The sequence below is a fragment of the Lemur catta genome, chromosome 1, assembly GCF_020740605.2.
Source record: "Lemur catta isolate mLemCat1 chromosome 1, mLemCat1.pri, whole genome shotgun sequence".
In the NCBI taxonomy this organism is placed as follows: Eukaryota; Metazoa; Chordata; class Mammalia; order Primates; family Lemuridae; genus Lemur; species Lemur catta.
The window spans coordinates 250,174,496-250,200,206 of NC_059128.1; positions in this window are offsets into that span (position 1 = coordinate 250,174,496).

Below are 25,711 nucleotides of genomic sequence, written 5' to 3' on the forward strand. Positions count from 1 at the left end.
TAAAAAGCTAAGTTTACCAAAAATTAGATGTCTTATAGTGAATATTGTTGGTGCCCCACTAGTATTTCATTAACTGGGGAGGGGGTGCTAATCCTTCACTAATCCCCTAAACAGAGGAGGCAACATGACTGACTGACACAGAGTGTTTCACATGAGACCAACTCTGTGGTGCAATTCAAGCTCCCAAGTCTCCTATGGGATGAGGCAGAAGCTAGTCTCTAGATAAGAAAACATCTTGTCTTTGCCTGATTTTATTTCTCTGGCCTTTCCTTCTTCCATTACTCCACTTCTCCAGAGAGCATTTCCTCCCTCAATAAATCTCCTTCACTCACATCTTTGTCTCAGGCTCTGCCTAGAGAGAACTCAACCTAAGATGATCCTCTGGCTGCCTTATTTTCTACCTTATCCTTCAGACATTTTCATCCCCAAATCCTATGTGTACTTACACAGCAATATATTTATTCAGACCTCCAGGTTATAGTAACACAGGTTATTGAGCTTAACAAAAGAACCAGCTGAGGTACAGGAGCAGTAGGGCCAAAGATTTTGATGTAGTTTTGCTGACAGATCCCTCAGATGTTTTCTTTCATGGGTCTATTATGCAAAATCCGTGCATACTGCACATGAGCTAATTGTATTAACAGTTCTTTTGTATATAATTACTTTTTATGTTTTTTTATTGATATATAACAGCTGTACATATTTTGGGGTACATGTGATATTTTGATGCATGTATACAATGTGTGAGGATCAAATCAGAGTAATTAGGATATCCATCACCTCAAACATTTATCTTTTCTTTGTGTTGGGAACATTCTAATTTTCTCTTTTAGCTGTTTTGAAATATACAATAAATTATTATTTACTATAATCTCCTTACTGTGTTATCAAATAGAATGGAATATTACTCAGCCATAAAAAAGAATAAAAGTCTGTCAACTGCAGCAACGTGAATGCAGCTAGGGGCCATTGTGTTAATTGAAATAAGCCAGATACAGAAAGACAAATATTGCATGTTCTCACTCATCTGTGGGGGATAAAAAAGTTGATCTCACGGAGGTAGAAAATAGAATGGTGGTTACCAGAGGGGTTGAGGAGAGGGGGAGTGAAGAGTAGTTGGTTAATGGATACAAAACTGCAGTTAGATAAAAGGAATAAGTAAATATTTTTAAATTAGTTTATTTATAGAAAAGTATAGTTGTGGAAAATTTTAAAAATACAGAAAAATATTTGAAGAAAAATATAAATGCATCCTGAACTTTACATCCAAAAATTAATATTTAAGTGTAATTTTAGAAGACTTTTAGAAATCTTAGTACAAACTGACATTTTGCTAGTCTAGAATGTTAACTCTTGATAGAAATTCTTGCTATTTTACCAGTTATTCCCCTTTTAGTACAAGGCATCTTATAATATTATTTCTCTCTCCTCTCAAAAGGACTGTTATCACAGTGGGATAATGATAGTCTTTTCATTAGGAGTGCCTTTGGATAACCAGTAAGGTTAAGTTTATACTTCCTTTATTTTGTCATATTCTCATAAACTTCCCAACACAGATTCCTTAGAACACATGCATACTGCCATTCTCCACCGATAGCTCAACATTGATACAAACTCAGTACTCACTGCCCTCACCTTAAATCCTGTTACTGAAGCAATTTATCATTCTAATATTTTATATTTTATAATTCTGTTGCTATCACTAATAGGACATAATTATCAGTATTTACAATAATACTCACAGCACCCTCCAAAAATTTTCATGTTGTGTAATTCAAATACCACATGACCTGAAATTAACAATTTTTCTTGGGGCTGAAGATTGTACCCAGAATTGCAATGGTCTTTTCTTTACTCCTGCAGCTTTACTTTACACACATACTGGCAGACAACATCTCCCTCAAGAATGCTGAAATGTTATATAGCTAGAAAATATTTAGCACATTTTCAATAAATATTAAAAAGCTTAGTTCTTTGTCACTTACAATGTCTAATACTATGCAAGTGGCAGCGTGCAGAGGTCACCTACTATCTCTTTCTCTCTTTGGCCTCAGTCACTGACCCCTGAGATTACTCTTGAAATGTGTCTCAAGCAGATGCAAATCTTTGTCACTGGATTTGTGATCAAAAAATGTCTTATTTGACAGACAAGTCTCTTAAGTCATATTTTCTCTAAGTGATATAAAATAATAAAAGGGGAACATAAAACTTCCTCTTTGGGGACAATTCAGACATTATCAGGTAAGGGAAGTCTCGTTTCAGGCTATGCCAGCTCTCATAACGAAAGGTAGTTATAAGTGACACCTCTAAGCAGGTATGTTTCTGTTCATTCTGTGGGTGTTTCCTCGGATATTTTGATTATATACATTAAAACTAAATATATCAAAATAAATGTTTCATACAGTCTGATAAAAATGTACTTTTCTGCCTTTCAATAACTTTGTTTTGTATGTCAAAGGAAAGTTTATTTTATATGCAAAAGTTATCATAATGCTCCATTCTGTCAAAGATTGAGTCCATTTGGACATCAGTTTGGCAAACACAAGCATGGTGGTTTTACATTTAAGTCACTATTCTAAACCCTATCATGGCAATCTGGCTATGATGTCCACGTTCTTACCCACCACACAATACTACTTCTCATTCCAACCAATTTGGAAGGTTATATGCTCAGAAACCTCTGTTGAGTTTTATTTATTTTAATGTTTTGGTGTTTTTGTCTTTATCCCAAGACATTTTACCATGGCTCTTAGACAACGACATTTTAATTCAAATTGCTTTGGTTTATTGTTTTTGAAAAGAATAATTTTCTTTAAGTTTTGTTTCCAATAATTCATTTCCTTCCCCAAATAGCAATTTACTCACCTATAATAGAATATATAGATCATATATACTATATCATAGTATAAAATAGAGTTTTAATGGGTTTCCCAGTAAATAAACTGAATGGAGGAACGAGCCTGCAATTATTCATATACCCAATAAAAATGTATACCATGAAACTATGAATATGTATGAAAAATACAAATATGTACACACCTTTGGTTTCATTCACAGCTGCCTTTAAATAAATTGAAAAGCAGCATGGAATTTGAACAATTCTCACTACTTTTTGAGAGATAATGTGTGTGAAAAATAAATCAATGACAGATCCCAACAAATGGTAACTTATCTACAGCTATAGAATATTTCATGTACCATTTGGATTTTAAATGCTGGAAAATTTGAGGTAAAAAAAATATCTTGCTATTTACAGTGAAATTTTTTTCCTCATTAGAAGTGAAATGATATGACACCCTATTACAAAGTACAAAAATGAGTCTTTTCACATGAATGAAAAATCATAATTCATGTACATTTGAGAGAAATTTCAGATCAGAAATTTGATTTTGCAAATGGAGGGCATTAGGGCCCTGAAAACTAAGTGATTTACTTAGATCTATCTGCAAGTCGATGGTAGACAAAAAGCACTCACTACCTGTTAGTCTCAATCTTAATGGCAGATAGTTTCTAGTTACGAAAAAAGCACTAAATAAGAGTGGCCTCTGGTAACTCAATCACATTTTGGTTCATACCAATTACCTCAAAAGAAAAATAATACTATGTTTTATGTCTTAAGCAAACTAATAGCCTATTCATACAATCTACCTACACTGAATTTAGGTTTTATCCATTTGTATCTGGTTGAAACAAGAATGTCTTAGTAATAAGTCTCTATTTCTTACTACAAAATGTGCATGTTTTGTTTACACTAGCCATCTAATTATGAAAGATAATGTCTTTGTGAAGACATTATCTTCAATATTTCATGAACAAAAAAATTAAAAAATAGAAATGATAACCTGGTAACGTGCACTTTTGTGAGTGTTGTCTTTGTTAAAATGAGCTATTTCTTAGTACTGAGGCTTCATTATGTGATTTGAAAGCAAAGGCTCTCTAAAATGATATAACTCTTACTTCAAAAGGATATACATGCAGGATGTACTTTTACTGTGATAAATTTGGATCAAGATTTAATATCCGAAATAGCCATGATTTTCTTTACCTAAGACATAAACTTTTCTGCGGTATGAGGTGTGAACAATACAGATCATGCTATTTTGATTTTAAATTGCATATGCATGTATGTATGTATACATATGAGTATTTATTATGGATATTCATATATTAACATCTACAACATAAAGTACATACAATACAACAAACACTTATATATCTACCACCCAGATATAATGATAACACATTATCGGTACCCATAAGCATCCTCCTTCCTCATCCCTAAATCTTATTCTCCTCTCCTGCCTCACAAACATAACCATAATACTGAATTATTTACCATTCTGTGGTATAGTACCATGAAAATGGTCACACATTTTCCCATTTTTATATACTGTACTCTTTTGCAATGTGAGTTTTAATTCTTCTCCTGAAGAGGTAGAGTTTGGGGCTATATGACTTTTTTGGCCAATTTGACTGTTATGGTTATATAATTTAATGTGTCGACTTGGCTGGACCGTGGTCCCCAGATATGTAATCACAAATTGGTTTTGATGTTTCCATGAGGGTGTTTTTGGATGAGATCGACATTTAACACAGTGGACTTTGAGTAAAGATTGCCCCCCATAATGTGGGTAACTCTCATCCAATCCCTTGAAGGCCCAAATGGAACAAAAGACTGATCCCTTAGCAGTAGGGAATTCTGCATCAATAACCTTTGCATTTGAACTACAGCATCAGCTGATTCCTGGATCTTCAGACTGACAGTCCACCCTGTAAAGTTTGGATTTGCCTACCTCCATAATTTTGTGAACCAATTCCTTAAAATAAACCTTTTTCCATTATACATAAACACACATACACACATCTTCTTAGTTCTGCTTCTCTGAAGAATGATGACTAAATATATTGACATTTTAAAAATACAAAGCAAACAGAGGCTTACAAAGGCCTTGCATGGTAAGGCCTGGCCTCTCTTTGTGCAAGGGCTTCTCTTTGGGACCTTGTGGTCATTACCACATGAACAAACCTGGGACAGCCAGCTGGATCATGAAAAGCACACTTAACTTCATCATCCATGTCAATAGCCAGCCTACTGCCAGATACGGACAGGAGAAACTCAGTTTCCAGCTGCCCATGAAGGTGTGATCAAGTATTCCAGCTCCACATGGTATCACCTGAGATGAGCCATCCCAGACAAGCCCAATCCAAACTGCAACCCACAGATTTTGAAATTATTTGTTATGGGATGAAGGCTAACTAATACACATTTACTTACTTTTCTTTATGTTCTTAAAACATATGTGTGTGTGTTTGTTCTTAAGAGTATGTCATTTAGTTCTGCAAATTTTTGGACTTTATATCTATTTTTCTATGACATGCTTTTATTTTTGCTCAGAACTTTATATTATTTATCTAGGTTCGTGTATATAACTGTAATTATTTATTATTTTTTCTTGCATATTTCTTCAGTGTGTAACTATCCATTTTTCATTTAAAGTACATTTTTATGTTTCCATTGTTTATTATTTAGTTGTGTGTTGCTTCCATTTCTTTATTTTACAACAATGTTGCTATAAACACTTATATACAGGTTTCATGAGTTCAAACATTACTCTAGGATGTACATGAAATCGATGGTTCAAATTGTATGTGTCATGGAATTATATCCCCACAAAATTCGTATGTTCATAAGTCCTAACCTTCAGTACCTCAGAATGTGACTGTATTTGGAGATAGGGCCTTTAAAGAGGTGATTAAGGTACAATGAAGTCATATGGTTGGGCCTTAATCCAATATGACTAGTGTCTTCATAAGAAGAAATTAGGATACAGACATACATGAAGAGTACATCATGTGAAGACACTGGGAGAAGATGGCTGTCTGAAAGCCAAAGAGAGAAGCCTCAAAATAAACCAATTCCACAAACACCTTGATCTTGGACATCTGGCCTCCAGAATTGTATGAAAATAAATTTCTGTTATGCAAGCTACTCAATCTGTGATACTTTGTTATCACAGAAAACTAATATAGTATGTATATCTTCAAATTTACCAAATAATTATAAATTGTTTTTCAAGTTGTTTTGATCAGTTTATGTTTCTCTCATGAGGCAACACTTGTTATGTTCAGCCTTCATATTTTCTACCAATCTGGTATATTATGAAATTTATGTAGCTATTTTCTTTGGCTTTGCCTGATCATCATCATTATTATTATTATTTAGACACAGTAGGGTTTTGCTCTGTCTTCTAGGCTGGGTGCAATGGCATGATCATGGCTCACTGCAGCCTCGAACTCCTGGGCTTAAGCAATCCTCCCACCTCAGCCTCCCCAATAGCTAGGAATACAGGCACACCCTGCCTTTCCCTTCTCCTCTCTTCTCTTCTCTCCCCTTCCCTTCCCTCTTCCCTTCCCCCTTCCCTTCCCTTCCCTTCCTTTCCTTTCCCTTGGAGATGGGGTCTTGACATGTTGTCTAGTCTGGCCTAGAACTCTCAGCCTCAGGCAATCCATCTGCCTTGGCTTCTCAAAGCATTGGGATCACAGGCATAAGCCAATGTGCCTGGCCTTGACTGATTATTAATAAGGTTCATCTTTTCCACATAAGTTTGTTAGGATATATATATACATCAAGGTCTAGGAATTCCTCATGAATGTATTGCATTTATTTTTTTCTCCACTTTTGTTTTCCTTTTCTTATCTATTATTTTAAGGATTTGTATGTGTATTTTCAAGTTACTACTGTTTGTGAGTTGCAAATATTTTCTACAGTTCATGGCTTGCTTTCCATCCTTTTTATATTGCAATTAACCATGTTCCAAATTTTAATTAAATTGAGTTTTTTCACCTTTTCCTTTTTTATTTTTGCTTTTGGTATTTTTGGTGTCTGTTCTTAAGCTATTAAGAATGGTCTTCCACATTTATTTAACAGTGTTAAAGTTTTGTTCCCTTTAATTAGGTCTTTAATCCAAGTGGTATTTTATTTTTCCTTGTGGTATGAAGTAGCTATCCACTTTTATCCTTTTTCTTTTCAATAAGTCTAACCAAATATTCTAGCATCATTTACTGATACTTTTTACTGAAATGTAAAACCAAGCCTCTTATATATCAGGCTCCATTTATGCACAATTCTGTATCTGGGCTTCATGTTCTCTTTCACTCTTCTCTTTATTAAATTTGTTTTTGCTGTTTTGTAATGCATCTTCATTTCTGGTAGGGCAAGTTTCCCTCACTTGTTCTTTGTCTTCATGAGTGTCCCGGATACCCTTGGTCCTTTTCTTTTCCATATGAATATTACAACCAGAACTTATTATTCTATGTAAAGCCCGTTAGGGGTTTTTATTAGAATATCACTAAATCGATAAATCAAATTAGACAAAATTGACATTATGATAATGTTTTTTATCCATGCATATGATGTGCATATCAGTTATCTACTGGTGTAACAAATTACTTCAAAATTTAGCATCTTAAAGCAATAAATATTTATTACCTCACACAGTTTCTGAAAATCAGACATCCAGGAGTGGCTTAGCTGGTGGTTCTGACTCAGGGTTTTTTACGAGGTTGCAGTCAAGCTATTCGCCAGTGCAGTAGTTATCTCACAGCTTTACTAGGGCAAGAGATTGTGCTTCCAGGATTACTTACATGGTCTCAGTGTCTAGCTAGATGTTGACTGGAGACTTTATTTCTTCTTGTATCCATGGGGCTGCTCAAATGTGGCAGCTTGCTTCTTCCAGAATAAGTGATCCAAGAGGGAGAGGGAGATCACCCAAAACAGAAGCCACCAGCTTTTATAACCTAAACTTGGTAGAGATATGCTCAAATGTGTATCACATACATTGACCACACAGACCCTCCCCAGTACATGTGGGGCTATACCTAATATGTTTGTCAGAAGGAGGGAATCACTGAGGTCCTTTTTGGAAGCTGGCTACCAGACAACAGAGTTTAGGTCTCTCGGTGTTTTTCAGTAAAGATTTAATAATTATTCTGTTTTTTCTACAGCTTCTGTTGGATTGAGTCTTAGATACTTCAGTTATTTTATTTTACAGTGGTTATTCTTTCAAATGGCATTGTTAAAATTCACATTTATAATGTTTTCCTGCAATTGACTTGTATATGTCTAACTTTTATAAGGAGTTTGGCTAAACTCTTTTTATTGTTTCTAAAAATGAATCTGCATTTTTGTATGGTTTTGTCATAAGTTTACTCAGGTAATTAACAACTAGTAAGTTCTGTTTCATACTTTCGAATCTCAGTTTCTCTCTCTCTCTCTTATATTTCCCTCTCTTATATAGAAATAGTGATAGTAGATATCAGCTATGTGAACTCATTCAATTACAGATAGATGCTGAATTTATTTAATGTTTTTACCACATCAACAGAAATGACCATTCCATTTTGCTCATTTAATGTTTTAATGTAGTTAATTACAATGTAGATTTTTCTTGAAGTTAAAATAATCTGTTACTAGCAGGAATAAACCCAACTTGGTCAGGCTATATTATTATCTTAATACATACTCTACTTTATTTTGTCTTTTTTAAAATGTGTTTGCATCTGTATTCAATAATGAGAGCAGCCTGTCACCTTCCTGCTTTATATGATGTTTTTCAGTTTTGGTATTAGGCTTATGGTCACTACATGAAGAAATTTTTCCATTCTTTGGTTTGATTAAGTTTGAAACTATGTATCAGGTAGAAATCATGTATAAAATTTTCTGGGCCCAGTATTATTTTAAAATATTTTGAAGGGAAGAAATGTATTTTGCTTACTAATTCAACAGTAATAATGGATATATCTCCACCCAGATTTTCTATTTTTAAAAAATAAGGTTTCAGGACGGAGAGGCCAAGTTGGCAGAGTAGAAGCAGCCTGCACATGTTGCTGTCATGGAGAGGACTGAAAGTGTTGAGTATATATTCACCTTTGGCTAGATTGTCTAAGATAGAGCACTGGGAATCAACAGGCAATGAGAGGCACCCAAATTAAAGGAAAGGGAAGTGGGGTGACCCACTTGGCAGAATTGGAGGTACCAGGGAAGGTGCCCACATGTGGGGAAGGGCCAGAGGAAAGAACCCTAGGGCTCCACACTTCCCCTGTGGACATTGAAATTGGGGCTATAGAAGGGCCCTGCCACTGCATCAGGCCTCTGGTCTTATACAGGGAACTGACTGGAGACTGTGCAAGGACACTGCTCTGGAGAAAAGGCATAGTGGGGTCCCACTGGCTTACAAACCCTGGGCACTGCAGCAGGCATCATTATGAGGTCCCAGTGCCAGAGTGCTGCATATACCCAGGGGTCAGATCCATTGCTGATGCCTCCTAATCACCCCTGCTGGGACAAAGAGGGAGCGGGGTGGCCAGGCACACTTGTGTGCCCCACGGGTGGGTATCATGTGCCCCCCACTGACACCAGGGTACCCAGGCAAACAAGCACCAATGGACCTGGCACCCACTGTGGCTAACCTGGTAGCCCTGCCCAGCCACCACTGCCATGGGACTCTCAGGAGAAGCACATGCCCACAGAACACAGCACCTACCCCCACAGTCTGGGCAGTGCAGCTGGTGCCACCAGCACCTGAGTAGCTCTGCCACCACCAGTCCTGGGTGGGGCAAACACCACATCAGCACCACCACTGCCACCACCACTGTTGCTGCATCTCAGCGGGGTGAGTGGCCACAGCCCTGACACCCACTACCACCGGCCAGTAGCCCCACCCAGCCACCACTGCCACCGCCACCAGGGGAGCTAGGAGGACTAAACCCCTATGTCCACCTGCCTCCATGGAGAAGGATCTGCCCCGTCCTCACTTGAACTTTCAGCAGTGGCCTGGGGAACAGCCCACCTCTCCAGATGAATATCCTCCAACACCTGCTTATACCATGACAGCCACAGGAGAATAATATGACGCAGGAGAGCAGCAGTGTTACAGGCTTACAGCACGTTTGCCCTTCTCCTGCCTGGTCAATCTTACAGAGTAGACTCCAGGCACATCTTCCAAGGAACTCTACCCCTCTTCAGTGAGCAACAGAGTTCCCAGCAGAGTAGAGCAGGTGTACTGCAAAGCTATCTGTTTTAAGCTGAGCGAAAAGGTTCCAGATGAGACAGAACCAGCATAAAAACTGTGGCAACATGAAAAAACAAGCTGTTGTGCCATCTCCCAAGGATCACACTAGCTCTCCAGCAATGGACTTCAACCAAAATTAAATTGTTGAAATGTCATATGTGGAATTCAGAGTATGGATCAAAAGTAAGATCAATGGGACTGATGGGAAAGAAACCAAATACAAAGAATACAAAGAAACCAAAATAATAACTCAGGAGATGAATGAAAACTGTATTAAAGAGATAGATAATCTAAGATAAAATATAATAGAATTTCTGTAAATAAAAGAATAATTTAGCAAATTTCAAAATACTGTGTAAAGTTTTAACAATGGACTAGATCAAGCAGGGGAATGACTTTCAGAGATTGAAGACAGGTCTTTCAAATTAACCCAGTCAGCCAAAAAATGAAGAAAAAATAATTGATAAAAATGGACAATATCTCTAAGAAATACAGGATTATGTATAGTGAACAAATTTAAGAATCATAAGTATCCCTGTGGGAGAAGAAGAATATACAAAAAGCATGAAAAATCTGTTTGAGGGAATAATGGAGGAAAACTTGCCAGGAATCACTAGAGATTTAGACATCCAGACCCAAGAGGGTCATCACACATGTGGAAGATTCATGGCAAATAGGACATCACCAAGGCACAGAGTCTTCATTCTAGACAAAGTCAAACTTAAGTAGAAAATCCTACAATCTGTAAGACAAAAGCATCAAGAAACTTACAAAGTAAAACCCATCTCAGATTTCTCAGCAAAAATCTTAAAAACCAAAAATGACCAAGGTCCCATTTTTAGTCTTCTTAAAAAGAATAACTGCCAGCCAAGAATTCTGTAACCTGCCAAACTAAGTTTCATAAATGAAGGAGAAATAAAAGCTTTCCCAGACAGGCAAACCCTAAAGGAATTTGTTACCAAAAGAACTTCCCCAGATAAGCCACTGAAGCAGGAGAAGTAGGCAGAAGTTGTACCTGAGGCTAAGGGAGAATCTAGAATGCACAATAGTGAAGGGAAAAAAAAAAAAGAAAATAAGTTGCAGCACCAAGACCAGCTGCAGCAGTGAGGGCTGTAATCTCTCCCATTGATCTCCTTTTTCTGACCTTCCTTTCAGTATCAGAAGCCCACTAGAGTTCTGGTAGAATCATTTCCTGAGCAGACAGGGAAAATGGCATTTGGGCAGCCCAAGGGGTAGGCTCTGAAAGAGATATGCCAACTAGATTCTCCTTCAAGGAGGACTTACTGCCCAGCTGTAAGAAGTGTAGTCAAGAGTCCATTATCATGCTTAGCTCATTCAAGGTTCTGCTTCAGTTGCAGATCTCACCCAAGAACATGTGTTTCCTCAGGTGGCACACATTTGGTGACTGAGTAAAACCACAGTATAAAAGCTAGGTAAGCGTAACAGGAAAAGTTTGTTCCAAATCTCCCCACCAGTTTGACTGAGTATGATTGAGCCTGTATTACAATTTGAGTTTGTTCTTTGGCTAATTGTATTTCTTCTCCCTTTCTTTTATGAGAATTGTATCCCAGAGAATATCTTGCAACCCAAACTGCATGTGAGCATTCAGATGTAACAACACTGCAGATACTTGCTTTTTTGTTCTGAAGAATAAAGGACAGTTTCAGAGTAGCAAGTTTTCACTTGTATCACATGGTTTGGGCAGTCATTGAGCAAATAAGCCAACATAGTTCAGTTTGGAAATCATTGCTCTGTGAAATGTCTTTATTTTCCTTTAAGACCATATAGGAAATATCACGCTTATGGATTTGCCTAAAATAATTTCTTGGACTTTCATTACTTATGGCCTGAATGGCCCTCTGAACTTACACCCTTAACACAGACATTCTTGAGCATTTGTATTCAGCAACTTATTAATATTTGACATTGACAGCCTAATTTAGTGTTATATTAATTGGGAAGAGGAGTGCTAATACAAATAGACAAATGTGCTAAAGTGAATAATTTTAAGATGATTACTTTATGTTTTTACCATAGCAGCATTCACCCTCTGCAACCCCAAAACGAAAATAAAAATCTTACTAACAAAAGTTATGCCTGTGGTTCTAAACATTCTCCCCAATAGAGCTTTGATATTATGATGCAGTACCTTGATTCCTTTTATAGAAGCACTACCCGAGGAATTATCATAATAAAGCTGATGGCACACCAGGGCATAATTTAAAAAGAATTGCTAGAAACCTTTCAGAGCCCCACTTATTCTTCAATGTGGACTTAGAAAACATGGCCTATTAACTAGTTTTCTCTCCAAACATTAATAATCATAAGCAAATCATACAGACTGAGGTTCTTGTCTTTGTCCTTCTTTTGTCAGAAAGAAAATAATTTCATTTGTCAGTTATTCTGTATATCTTCAGAAGATGTTTGTCAGTATTTATTAGCATTGCTTATGTGGTGCCATAAACACAACACTCATCGGGTACTCTTTTTCTTTCTCCATATGGTTCAAGCAGGGAAACTTTTGCCTGAAAATTGTCTTATTTCCTAGTATTTTTCACAAGAAAATTGTTTATGTGTAATTCATCAGTTTTATGGCCTTTTTCCCCTGATTTTAGAAGGCAGAGGCATGCTCAGTGTTCAGTCACACACAGAGCAGGCTCATTACAGGACTGCCAATGAGCAATTTACCAAGCAGAAAGTCAAATTAGCTTTACTGGAAGGTTGACTGTGGTGTTTTACCCTCAGTGAAAGTAGAAAGTAAAATTTTACCCACAACTGGTTACATAGGAGTAATTAAAACCATTAATCTTTTTATTGATCTTTGACTCCGTTGCCTACTATATTTAGCAGATAAGATTCATGAGCTACTGGAGTGTGTCCATTGTCACAGATCTCCATCGCTAGGTACCCCCTGAAGACGGCTCCAGGGTAAAAGTGCATTTATCTGATTTATGCCTATTATGTGATTCATTCAGACTTGAAACAAATAATTGCTATGCTTTACTGAGAAGCAGTATTTGCAAACTGCAAATACAATGAACACTGCAACCTCTTTCATACTACAGAGAAGTACCACCTGCTAAATGTCTTTGAGTCATTGTTGTTCCATTTCTTTTTATAATTGCAGAGAATATGTCAGGTTGTAGTTATCTGTTCTTGGTTCCTGGTGTGCTCTTGGCTGAAGAATGACCAGCCACACCACAGTAAGGCTAGCATGAGGTGAAGTTTATTGAAAAAAGTAAGATACATTCACTACAGACAACAAACAGGCCCCTTGTCATAACAGGAAGGCCCCGGTTATGATCTGGGATCCTATTTTACATTGCTTTGGCTGGGCCCTTCTCGTGGTTCAAACATCACCATCAAACCACTTTGATGGACAGTTGGGAGTTATAGGACCTGAGTCTTACTGTGCATAGAGATCTCCCACGAGCCTCTCTAAAAGCTCATGGAGCGGGTGGTGGATGGCAATGTAGATTTAAGCTAATGACATGATAATTAGCCTTAGGTTGTTCTAGGTCACCTTCCAGACCCTATTGTGGCTGTGCTGCTTGGCCAACAAGCTGGGGAATCCTCAACATTTTCTTGCAGCTCACACACTGAGTTCTGATTGGTAGATTGGTAGGGTGTTCCCTCCTCCCCCAGGTGTGGTAATTGCTTGGGACACTCGCCTTTTTCTCCAGGAGGAAAGGAAGTCCCTCACTGTCTATCAAACAAATATAGTTCTACTTGATAGCATCCTAAAATGCTATAGGGCAATGTATAATTTTATTCCTAGGCGCTCTTTTATAAAAGTAAATGTTTGACCTTATAGTCTATAATTATGCCTCTGAAGTGGTAATAGTCCATCACAAAAGCATGGCTTGGTTCACAGATCATTGATATAGTTAGTTTTAACAGATGCTTAGGTGCCATTATAATCTTTGCTATCCATCTGGCCGTCATAAAAGCTAGACCCATGTGTCCAGCTTAGGCTATTATTTCTACAAGATTTTGAACAATTAGCACTTAAGAAGACTGGATCATCGATCTGTCAGTGATTTTGACAAATTAGAGAATTTTTAGAATTAGGTATGTGGTAGCTGCTCTAAGTCTTTGTTGAGGAAAGTAAAGTGAAAGATTAGCAGATATTTCACACTGCATGCCACGGGGAGAAGTCAATAAGAGCCTGCAGATTTTATATGCTGACAGAATATGAAACATAAGGGTGAGGGCCCGTGCCTGGTAAACACTGGCTACAAATTTCCATACCCACATGAAACTAATCAGTGCCAACATGCAAATAAAATTTTACTGGTTTTGTATTCATTACAATTCTACTGACCAAAGATGCAGAAACACACCCTAATGTGACCAGGGAACAATTGTCATTTGAGAATTCTCAGAATATATACACCCTTCAATTTGGGGGAAGTAAGGGTCACTTATTGCGATGCTGCCTTGTTGAGAGTAATGCACCCCCTTCTTTATTTAAATAAACTTTTAGAAGAGGAGCAAGTAGACCAATCAAAAAGGAAACAGCTTGAGAGACTAAATCTTACAAAAGTAAATAAAACCAAGCAGAAATGTCCATGGGAGACTGGAGGCAGAGGCTAAGCTCAGAGTGATACAGCAGGGTGGGTGTCCAGGTGCAGACTCACTAGTGGTGATATTCTGATATCCAGCTCCTTGACCTTGGCTTCTATTCAAGGTCCCAGCCTCATTTGATTGTTATCAGTTTCCTAAGCTAGGTTCTCTCAATCTCTAATCATTTAGGCTGGCCATCCAATAAACTTCCAGTAATTTATTTTCTTCTAATTTTAACAGAGCCCATTTTTGTTGCTTTAATCAATATCATGATTGATGTACATTGGTACTAGTTGTACTTGAAAATATGCATATATGTAATATAGTAACCCATTTTATCTGATGGAGTCTCTTGGCTAATGAATATCAGTCTTCCATAAAATTATATCCTTATTTCTCTTTATGCAGATTAATATCATTGATTTTTTAAAATTCTGAATGCAGATTTCAAATCTCTAAAAATATAAATCTAGAGCTGGACATCTGAAATTCTCTATTTCCTGTGTTTTTAATGTTTCTTAGGCTCAGAATCTAAAACTTTTTGTTCTCTAGAAGACAGAAGCTCAAAATTTACTCAACATGCCTTATACATTGTCAGAAAGCGTTTAATAAGTAATTGCTATAAATTTAATATATAAGAAAATGAATAAATAAATGTATTATTCTTTCTTTCCTACTTAGTCTTATCAAATAGTCCTTCATAACCTTTTTTTTTGTCTCCATTGCACCGAGTATTGTTTCACTTTCAAAACACTCTCACTTTCTAACACCCTCCCATCCATATGACTTAATTCACTCAGGCATTCAGTAATTATTTATTAAGTTCCAATTATGTGACACCAGGCACTTGTTAATTAATAAAACACATGTGGATTCTGCCTTTTGCCAGCTAACTCTTGTATGGGAAATAGACAATAAGTAAATCAAATAATGTGTGTGTTTATGAGAGACACATGTTGTGAAGAAAACACCCTGAATACAGAGATGAAAAATAACTAATTAATAGAGGTAGAGAATAGTGAGGAAAAATCTCTCAAAGAAGAATGTGATACATAGGAAAAGACCCAGAAGTACGTGAAGGAATTAGCCATGAATAGAACAGGGGCAGGTAACTGTATGTGTGCTGGAGAGAGGAAGGGGCAGAGAAAGAAATAGAACATGTGATAATCTCCATGCTGAAGAGAGTCTGGCATACGTCTAGCATTGAGAGAAAGTCCACGTGACTGAATTGTTGGGGACTAGGAGAAAAGGGCAGGAAATGACATTGGAGAAATGGGCAGAACTTTTATGTAATAATTTACTGTCCATAGTAAAGTTTTAAATTTTTTCTGAGGATAATGGATAAAGTTGAAGCATAAAATTTAAGAAATGATATAATTTGATATGTTTTTATTAAGCTGGCTAATATGTGCAGAAGTCAAAACTGGAATGAGGAAGAGCAGTAGGGTGCAAGCGATGATGCTGTTAGACTAGGATGGTGGCTAGGGTGAGAGTTGGAGAAAAGCAGACTCAATATACTTTTGAAATAGAAAATACAAGACGATGGTCTGGCAGTTTGGACTTAAAGGTATTAAGAAACAAATCAAAGGTGACTTCATATCTCAGATATATAGAGATTTCAAAAGCTTTGTCTAGACTGCAGTTACTTCTACTCTTTAGTACTCTCTCCATAAACTCACTCTTTCTCTCTCTCTCTGACCCTCTCTGTATAGAAAGTTCATAAAACTTCTAAAAACAAAGCAATCTAGATATACTAAAAACTTCTCAAGGCAAAATATAAAAATTCTTCAATAAAATATAATGCATGTAATATTAAATGCATAACTGGGATTACAATAACAAGACAAATTTAAGGAGGCAAAAAAAAAAAAAGAAACGATAGTTCTATTTGCCTTTTTTCCAAGAGAAACCTGATTATCTCTTGAAGGTCTTCCTTCCCTGTAGTCCTGCCAAGCAGTGGCTGTATCTTCTCTCCATAGTCTCTCCCCTCTGGATATGGATACAAGGAGACTGTCCATGGTGCCCCTTTATAGACTTTTAGAACATTTTTGTCTTATCTCTAATGATAATAAATCCAACTTTGAATATCATATTGTTATAACTACCCTACAATTTCCCTTGAGTTTACCTAAATTCTAGATTATTTCTTCTGATTTCTTCATGATTTTAGCTTTATTATAATTATCTGTCATAAGTATTGCTGATTTCAATACAAATAAAAACAATCCTTTCATACACTGACCTATCAGTTCCATTTATTGTTCTCCTGTAATAGTCTTGTCCTCTATTGTACTTCAACCACTAACTCCAAAGGGAATTAATGATCTTTATCTTTACAAATAACTAAAACTTCTCCATAATCTCAATCTCTCCTGAGTATTAATAATAGTATTGTATAAATCTAAATTTTCTGAATTTGATGGTTATTTCTATGATTGCATAGGAGAATATTCTTATTTGTAGAAATAATAAAGTTTTTTAAATTTATGGAGCTTGATTTTGAGAACTTGCTAGCAAATGGTTGGAGGAAAAAAAATGAAGGATTTTATTTTTATACAGTCTTAAACTTTTCATATGTTTGAAATTGATTCAAAATAAACTAAAATTTTAAAATATATAAAATGTCATAAGTAGTGCCACAGAATTCTTCTCATAGATGATGTCCCACGTGAGAGGAGTTTACAACCTAAAATCACCAAAGACACAATGCAACACTCACTAGGAATCAAGTCAAGACTGCTAAAGAAGAAATATGCAATTTGCCAGGTAATGGTGAGGAAACATTTTCATTGGAGGGACCCTATGACACGCTTTCAATCTAAGTCTAGATTCAACCTTCCAAATACTTCCCACCACACAAATATTAATGTTTGAATTTCCTATGCAGCCTTAAAACTGCTACAAGGCATGAACCTGAAGACTTCTCAACCTTCATCTTCAGTACTGCTCTTGAACACTCCGGTACATTAGCAAATGATATATTTCACAAACATCACAAACACCAAACACAATTTTTTTTTTGTCTCTTTTGAAGGTTTTTTGAAAGTCTGGTAATGGATAAAACAGAAATTAGAGGAGAGGACATGCCAGGGGAGGATGTAGGACTGAAGCAGAGAATGGCTAGGGCATCTAAGAGGCCAGGTGCTGCAGGTAATTATGCTGCTTCCTCCCGTGAGGTGGTGTAGTTTTGGAAAGAGTTTTAAGTAGTCTGGAAATCTCAAAACAGAAAATTAGACATGGGGAGGAAAACCTGCCCCCTTTCAGCACTCTGTGGAATTGGACCAGGTCAGGCTGTACCATGAGTGTAAGTGGGCCTGATTATCATCCAGGAGTCCCAGGCACAGACGGAGTTTCCCCCCTGCCCAGCTCAACAGAGCAATCAATGCTCTCAGACCAATAGGTGACAGTCCTGGCCAATGAGGAAGAGAGAACAGGTCATGAAGTGGGAATGTTGGCCAGGCCATTAGCACAGCTTGATTTATAAATTTTACAAGTTTTGACATGATTCTTAACCTCTTTTGGACTCTTGGCTCAGTTCTGAAATGTTAGGGGTGGGTCAGCTCATCTCTTAGCAACCTCTTACTTTCCCTGGCCCAGAAATTCTAACGTGCTTGTTCCCCCTTGCATCCAAGCTCATTCCTACTCTCTCTTGCTGACCTGCCTGTAAAGCTCTTTTCCTGGCTCTTCTGGCTCAGGTCTCCACAATCATTCAGGTCTCTGCTCAATTGCTACCTTCTTGGAGAGTCCCTTCCCAGTCATACTACGCGAAATAGCACACCTGTCCCCTTTTGATCTCTTTCTGTTTAGTCTGCTTTGTATTGGTCATAGCACTTAAAATGCTCTAAAACCTTGAGTTTTTTTTTTTAATCTGCTTTTTTTATTTTCTATCTGCCTGCTAAAATGTAAATACCCTGAAGGCCTGAATTGTGTCTTTTTTATTGTGTGGCCGAAACACTTAAAATAGAGTATAATAGAGTTGCTTAATAAATACCAGATAAATAAATGAATGAATTACATGGGTGTGGAGTAATGTAATCAGATTTTTTTAAAGAAAAAAATAAAAGATACAAAGTATTTGAATAGATAGGTTTGTAATAGCTAAAATAAGTTAGTGTTATATAAGAACTAAATGTGTCTAAAATTACTGAAAAGGTTATGATTACATAATTATTTTTTTAAAAGTTTCACATAAAGCAGCAAGTATAACTATATCGAATAACTCATACTACATTTTTTAGAATTTTTTTACTAAAAAGAAGCTTGGAATTTCAAGGAAAAGAAGCACTTGAGAAAGCTTTGTACTAACAAGACTAATCCTTTTGATCTTCTTACTAAACTCACAAGTAACTGAAGTAAAACATAGCAAATCTATCATTTTAATCAAGTTACATAATTAGTCACAAGGTCACCCTAAGAGTTATCAATTGATAAGTGTCAGATTTAATAATAATATGGTTCAGTGACAATTGATGACTGAATAAAAAATATATTCAATAAATTTAAACAACATCTGAGCCAGGGAAAGAAGTGACTACAAGCACATAGGATTATAATATTAGACATCCTGAAGCACTTTTAAAAGGTGATAAAAAGACTAATCCAATAATATTGTGAGCAGTTGAATATTTAAAAAATTATATTTTCTGTGTTTAGTAACAAAAAATCTATACCAAGAAATATTTTGGTATGTAGATGAAGATATGATATTGCTTCTAAATAGCAGTCATTTGATCTTGGAAAAATCATTTAGCTTTTTGAGATTTAGCATAAAGAATTTTGGTAAAATAATTAGTAAATACAATAAGTTATGTATTAATGTTATCTGACTTCCTTAAAATTTCACAAATTTTAAAACTGATTTATGTTATTAGTGAAGACAGTCGAGGGAACAAAAAAGACATTACACTTTCTTAGATACTATTTTTATTAGATAGGGTTAGGAAAATATATTATTTTCTTACAAGTACATAGGCCTAAATGGGACTTTTTAGGTCATGGTAACTAAGGTCATGATATATATACCATGATATATACCAATAAGATAAATTTTAGGAAGATTTGTGTTTCATGGAATAAAGATACTAAATAATTAGCTTATGTTGAAGTAGTTTAGTTTTTAAGTGCATTAGCACAATTAATTAAGTGGTGGTACAATTGGTCCTCCATGTCTGTGGGTTCAGCCACAGATCAAAAATATTTGGAGTAAAAAACAATACAAATAAAAAATAATACAGTATAACAACTGTTTACATAGAATTTACATTATATTAGGCATTATAAGTAATCTAGAGATGCTTTAAGGTATATAGGGGTATGTGTGCAGACTACATGCAAATACTAAGCCATTTCACGTAAGAGACTTGAGCATTCATGGATTTTGGTATCTGTGGGGGTGCTGGGACCCGTGGATAATGAGGGATGACTGTACATAAATTATATTTTAAATATAGTTTTTAAAGTAACCAGATAAATGATAACAGATGTGGCCGGAAGAATTATAAAAATGTTCCTTCAAGATTTCCATTTCCTGGCTATTCAGTCAAACACTAATCCAGGTATTGCTGGAAAGGGACTTTGCAGATGACATGAGGTTACTAGTCAACTGACAAAAATAGGGCAGAGCACCCTGCATTATCCAGGGGGACCCAATATCATCTCTGGAGCCTTAAAAGCAGAGAAGATTCTCAATGGAGTCAGAGAGATGTGGCAACAGAGAGAAGTAGAGGAAAGATGAGTCAGAAGATGATTCAACCCATAAATGACTTGAAGATGGAAGAAAGAGACCATGAGCTAAGGAATGTGGGCAGCTTCCAGAAGATAAAATGACACCCTCGACTGACAGCCAAAAAAGAAAATGGGAGCCTCAGTCTTACAACTGCATGGAACTGAATTCTGCCAACAACCCAAACAGGCATGGAAGTAAAGTCATCTCCAGAACCTCCAGAGAGAAACACAGCCCTGCCAAAACCTTGATTTTGGCCTTGTGAAATCTAGAGTAGAGAAACCAGTGGAGCCCACTGGACTTGTGGGCTATAAAATGAGATAATTTGTGTTGTTTTAAGCCACTGCATTTATACTAATCTAGTTTGCAGCAGTAGAATACTGCTACAATGGCAGAAATCAAAACTGTACATTCAGTCATTCTGTAGGTTACAACTATGTTTCAATTATATATTCTTAGAAATAGAAAAAGATGAAATGATTTTTGGTGTTGGAAGAAATTGATTTTCTTTAGATTTTCTTTAAGAGCATATACTAAATGCTATATATACAAACAAACACCCACACGTATTTGTTTATGAGTACCATCTATGTGATATTAAAATTAGTGAAGGAAATAAATATTTAAAAGAGAGAGAGTGAGAATTACTGATTATATAACAAAGGCAGTATGTCACAAGTAACCTTTGCTTTTACACTACGCTAATGAGCAGGTTTTCAAAACAATTTGAATTTATATCCGTATTTTGCAGCCTGATGCCTATCTGCCAAGGCACAACTTTTTAAAGTAGCAGGTACTTTTTAATGCCTCCAAACATTATTGTCTGACAAAATGTTCCTACACTGTATTAGAGGATGTGCTTTTTATGTAAGCAGTAGAGTTGCCAGAGACTGGGCATTGACTGATAATTGGTCATTTCTCATCTGATAGTTTCTGCCTTATTAGGAGACTGAGATTTTAATTTCTGTAAGGTCAGATTGGTTTTGGTGCAAAACTGAATCATCCTACTAATCACAATGTTGCTAAAATGCCTTAATAATCAGTTTTGCTGCTCTAACCTTGAACAACTGAATTCTCACTTTGCTAACTTTTTCTCCCTAATTACTAAAAATATTTATTCTAGCTATATGGTAATCTAATTTATCAATTTAAATGCTTTGCATCACAGTTATTTTTACATATATCTTAGCCTCCATAGTAAATTTAAATCCCTTTTGAGGTCAGGTTTTGTGTGTCATCTTTTTATAGCCCCTCCAGCACAGAATCTTCCACCGAGATACCACTGAATATAAAATAGTTGTTTTGAATATATAGCTCAGTAATTCCTGAAAATTTTCATGGATTTTTCCACTAATTAGTTGGGTGGAATCTCTCCAAGTAACCTTAGACATCAATGAAATAGATGAGCTATGTTCTGTTTTATTAAGAAGGTTAATTAAAACGAAGAAAAATTCTAACATTAAGCATGTAGGAATTCCTCATTACTCTTACTCCCTTGACCCATAAGTAAAACATGAAGAAACTCACAATTCTAGTGACTGGTTTCACTGCAGTCCCTCATCTCCACTAAATGTTCCCTTGTTAATTACCTGTGAAACAACTACCAACTTCCTTTTGAAGCAGCCAATCTCCTAGGACTTGCCCTATGAGCACTGTTACCAACTTCCAAAATCCATGGACCATGCTGCTATCATGAGTTGCTTATCTGATTTCTTTCAATCCACAGGCCTTAGATAACAAACTCCTGCTGATTGATTAGGAAATGTGAAGAAGGCTTTAACAGATTTCGGTGAAACCTTTCCCTCTTTGCTGCCTGTGGCCTCTCTCCGCCTTTAAAGTCACTTTCATCTGTGGTAGGTGCTGTAGTTGGTATCTGTATTGCAAAGCAATTGAAATCACAGGCTCTAAATCAGGCACAAAGTCTGATCCCAGCTCCACGGTCTGATCCCAGCTCCACTTTCTGATGACCTGCATAATCTTGTACTCTCTGCTCAGTCATTCCGATACAGGAAAGTCGACCTCAAAACTGGGGTCCAGCTTGAAGGCCAAGTAGGTTCTTGGCTTCAAGTGAGAAAGAATTCAAAAGTGAGCTGACAGAGTAAGGCAAAAGCAAGTTTGTTGAGATAGAAAGAAAATTAAAAAGTGGCTGCCCCGTAGACAGAACAAAGTTTGTGTATTGTTGGCTGCCTGTATTTATGAATATCCCTTGGCTGCATGTTAAGAAAAGGGAAGATTGTCTGTGAGTTTCTTGGGAGAGGGGTAGAAAGTCTCCAGGGTTGAGGATCCCCTCCCATTTAAACCATATAGGGCAATTTCTGGGAGTTGCCATGGCATTTGTAAACTGTCATGGCACTGGTAGGAGTTTCTTTTAGCTTACAAATGCGTTATAACTGGCACATAATGAGCAGTGAGTGTAACCTGAGGTCATTTTCTGTGACACCTGGGTTCCAACTAGTTTTGGCTGGTTTCTCTACCTTCTCTTGTTTTATCAGAAACCTTGGTTTGGGGCTTATGACTCTTTATTGAGCAATGCCTGTCTCAATTCTAAGATCTAAGATCACTTCTTGGTGCTTTTGTTTTAAAAAGTGCATTATCTTTTAAACTACTTTGAATACTAATATCATAAAACACGGAAAGAAAAAAAAAGAGAAAGGAGAAAGCTATTGGATGCTACCAAGTCTGCTGCTACAGGAATTACAGACAACTCCATCTGTTGCTCTGTGTGGCTAGCTGGTGCCACTATGGCAAAGGACAAAGTCCTACATTTGAAGCTCATGAGGAAGTTCTATGTTGCTGAATTTTACTCAGTGCAGTCACGAGAAAAAGGGTAAATGTCAAAACCCATTTCCCAATGCATATTTCTAGGTTTTTCTATTATATATAAGTATATTTTAATTATCATATGTAATATTTTCGTATTGTAACTGCTTTTTCTGGTAGTGAAGTGTATAATGTCTTAGTCTATCAGGGATGCTATAACAAAACACCTAGGACTAGATAGCTTCTAAACAACAGAAATTATTTCTCATAGTTCTGAAGGTTGGAAAGTTCACAATCAAGGCATCAGCAGATTCAGTGTCTGGTTTGGGCTCATATTCTGATTTGAAGATGGCATTTTCTTGCTGTGTCCTCAATCTCTTAGAAAGACCAACAAGCTCTCTGGGACTTCTAAGATCCTGAACGTTATTAATGAGGGCTCCACCCTCGTGATCTAATCACCTTCCAAAGGTCCCACCTCTTAATACCATCACTTTAAGGGGTAGGATTTTGACATAGGAATTTGGGGGCAATGCAAATATTTAGATGAGAGTATAGCACATAGTCATTCATTAATTCATTTATTCAACCATGAAACTCTTTGTGTGCGTAGCCTGATTCATTTTACTTTCTGGCACTCTATGCTAAGTATATTGTGTCAAAGGGACACAAGTCAGCACTTAGGGAAGAAAATACATTATCAAATCGGCATTGTATAGTATGTAAAAGCATTTTTTGTTGCAATAAGAGAAAAACTCACATAAAAATGAGAGAGGCTAAAATGAGAGGAAAATGTCCTTCCAAAAGAACCAAGAGTTTCAACCAAAAGAGCATAAAAGAGATGTCCCATCATAAAGCCTGTGTCTCATACTGACACTTTGGGCATTCATATATACCCACTTTTAAAAAAAAACGAGATGTCCTAATACTTCACACTGAAAATAATTGATGGTCTCCTAGTGAAAATTCTAATATGAACTCTATGGTAGAGGCTTTAACATTGAAATTCATAATCCTGGTCGCTGTAAGTAACACAAAGATTATTAAATAAGTATGCATCAATCAACTGTTGAAATGTCAGCTTTATACCTACACTATATGAATTTGTCCCTCACTAGTAAGCCTTGACTTAAAGTTAATCCATGTGTGATTAATTTAAAAATATTTTTAAAAAATTCTATTGGAGTGATAATTTTTATTCTCTGTATGTATAATTTACTGAAAACTCAGATATTAAGTAAACACTATGGACTCCCAGTCAAATATCTACTTCAAAAAATCCATGTTTACAGCTTTTATTTATTTATACAGTATTCCTAAAGTCCATCATCCTTGTTGCTTCAGTAATATCTCCTCAATATGAGGTGCTGCATTTTCCAATCTCATAACTGTCTACAATCTGATTTTATTTAAGCCCCACCTAAAACCTTCAAGCCACACACTGATGAGAATTTATTATGTTAATCTTATTTCTGTGCTCTTCTTTTCCTAGATAGGGTATTAACTATATTACAAAGGGGTTACTAACATTATCAAAGGCACTCCTAAGACAACTTTGGTAATTACTTCCATCAGCTAGCACAAAGGCATGTGGTTCACTCTTGATTCATCATTGTTTTAACATGAATTCAACCTCATTTAATATGAAAACTCAAAAATACAAAATAACCAAAGAGTCAAATTCTCATGATCTCTTCAAAATAACAGAGTGATGCAATCTTAGAGAGATTTCTTCATAGCAGGTAAGCCCAAAATAATTTGTACTATGGAAAGCATGTTGGAGAAAGTGCAAACCAAGCAACATTGACTAGATTCGTATAAGAGAGTAAGATGTTATTAATTCCCTTGTTAATAATTAAATATATAATCTATCTTCCCAGTCCTGTTTATTTCTGCTAGAGAAACACATTCTCTGACAAATGGTGTGTTTCCCTTTCCCTGAGATCTATGACTAGTCATTGCTAACTTATCAGCCACAGCCTGCCACTCCACAGTAGGACACCTCAGCATCCTTCTTTACATTCTGTGCTTATGCACAGTTGATAGGACCAGGAAAGGACACCTAACGGCAGTGGGGCAACTTAGATTATCTCCTGAGATAGCACACTATGAGATAGGGAATTGAACTGAGAGGCAATCAGTCTCTGCAAATGATGGGCTGCATTCCAGACATAAAGACTAAAGAATGAGATGGGGAGTGGGGCAGACACATCATCTGCCATATTCGTGGAGAAGCAGGAAAAGGTAAGCTACAAATTGAAACAGGTATGCAGAGAACTGCAGAAGCAGGAAACCATGTAAGTCCAGAGAGTAGGAAATTGAGAGAGAAGCTGTATCACTCCATGACTCCATCCAGTTCCTGATTCTATTAGATTCTTATAAAGCTGGATTCTCAGTGTTGGGGGACAGTGGACATAGCATTTTTAAATAAAGTCTACAGTTTTGTTTATATTTTTTGAGCTTGATTTCTAGTATGTGAAATTACAAAATATTAATAAAGTACTCAGGTACTCTACCCCAACAAAATAAATTAACATTTCAAAATTTGTTATGATGTGTTTGTAGTCCTTTTCTTCTCAAATTTAGAATTTTATCA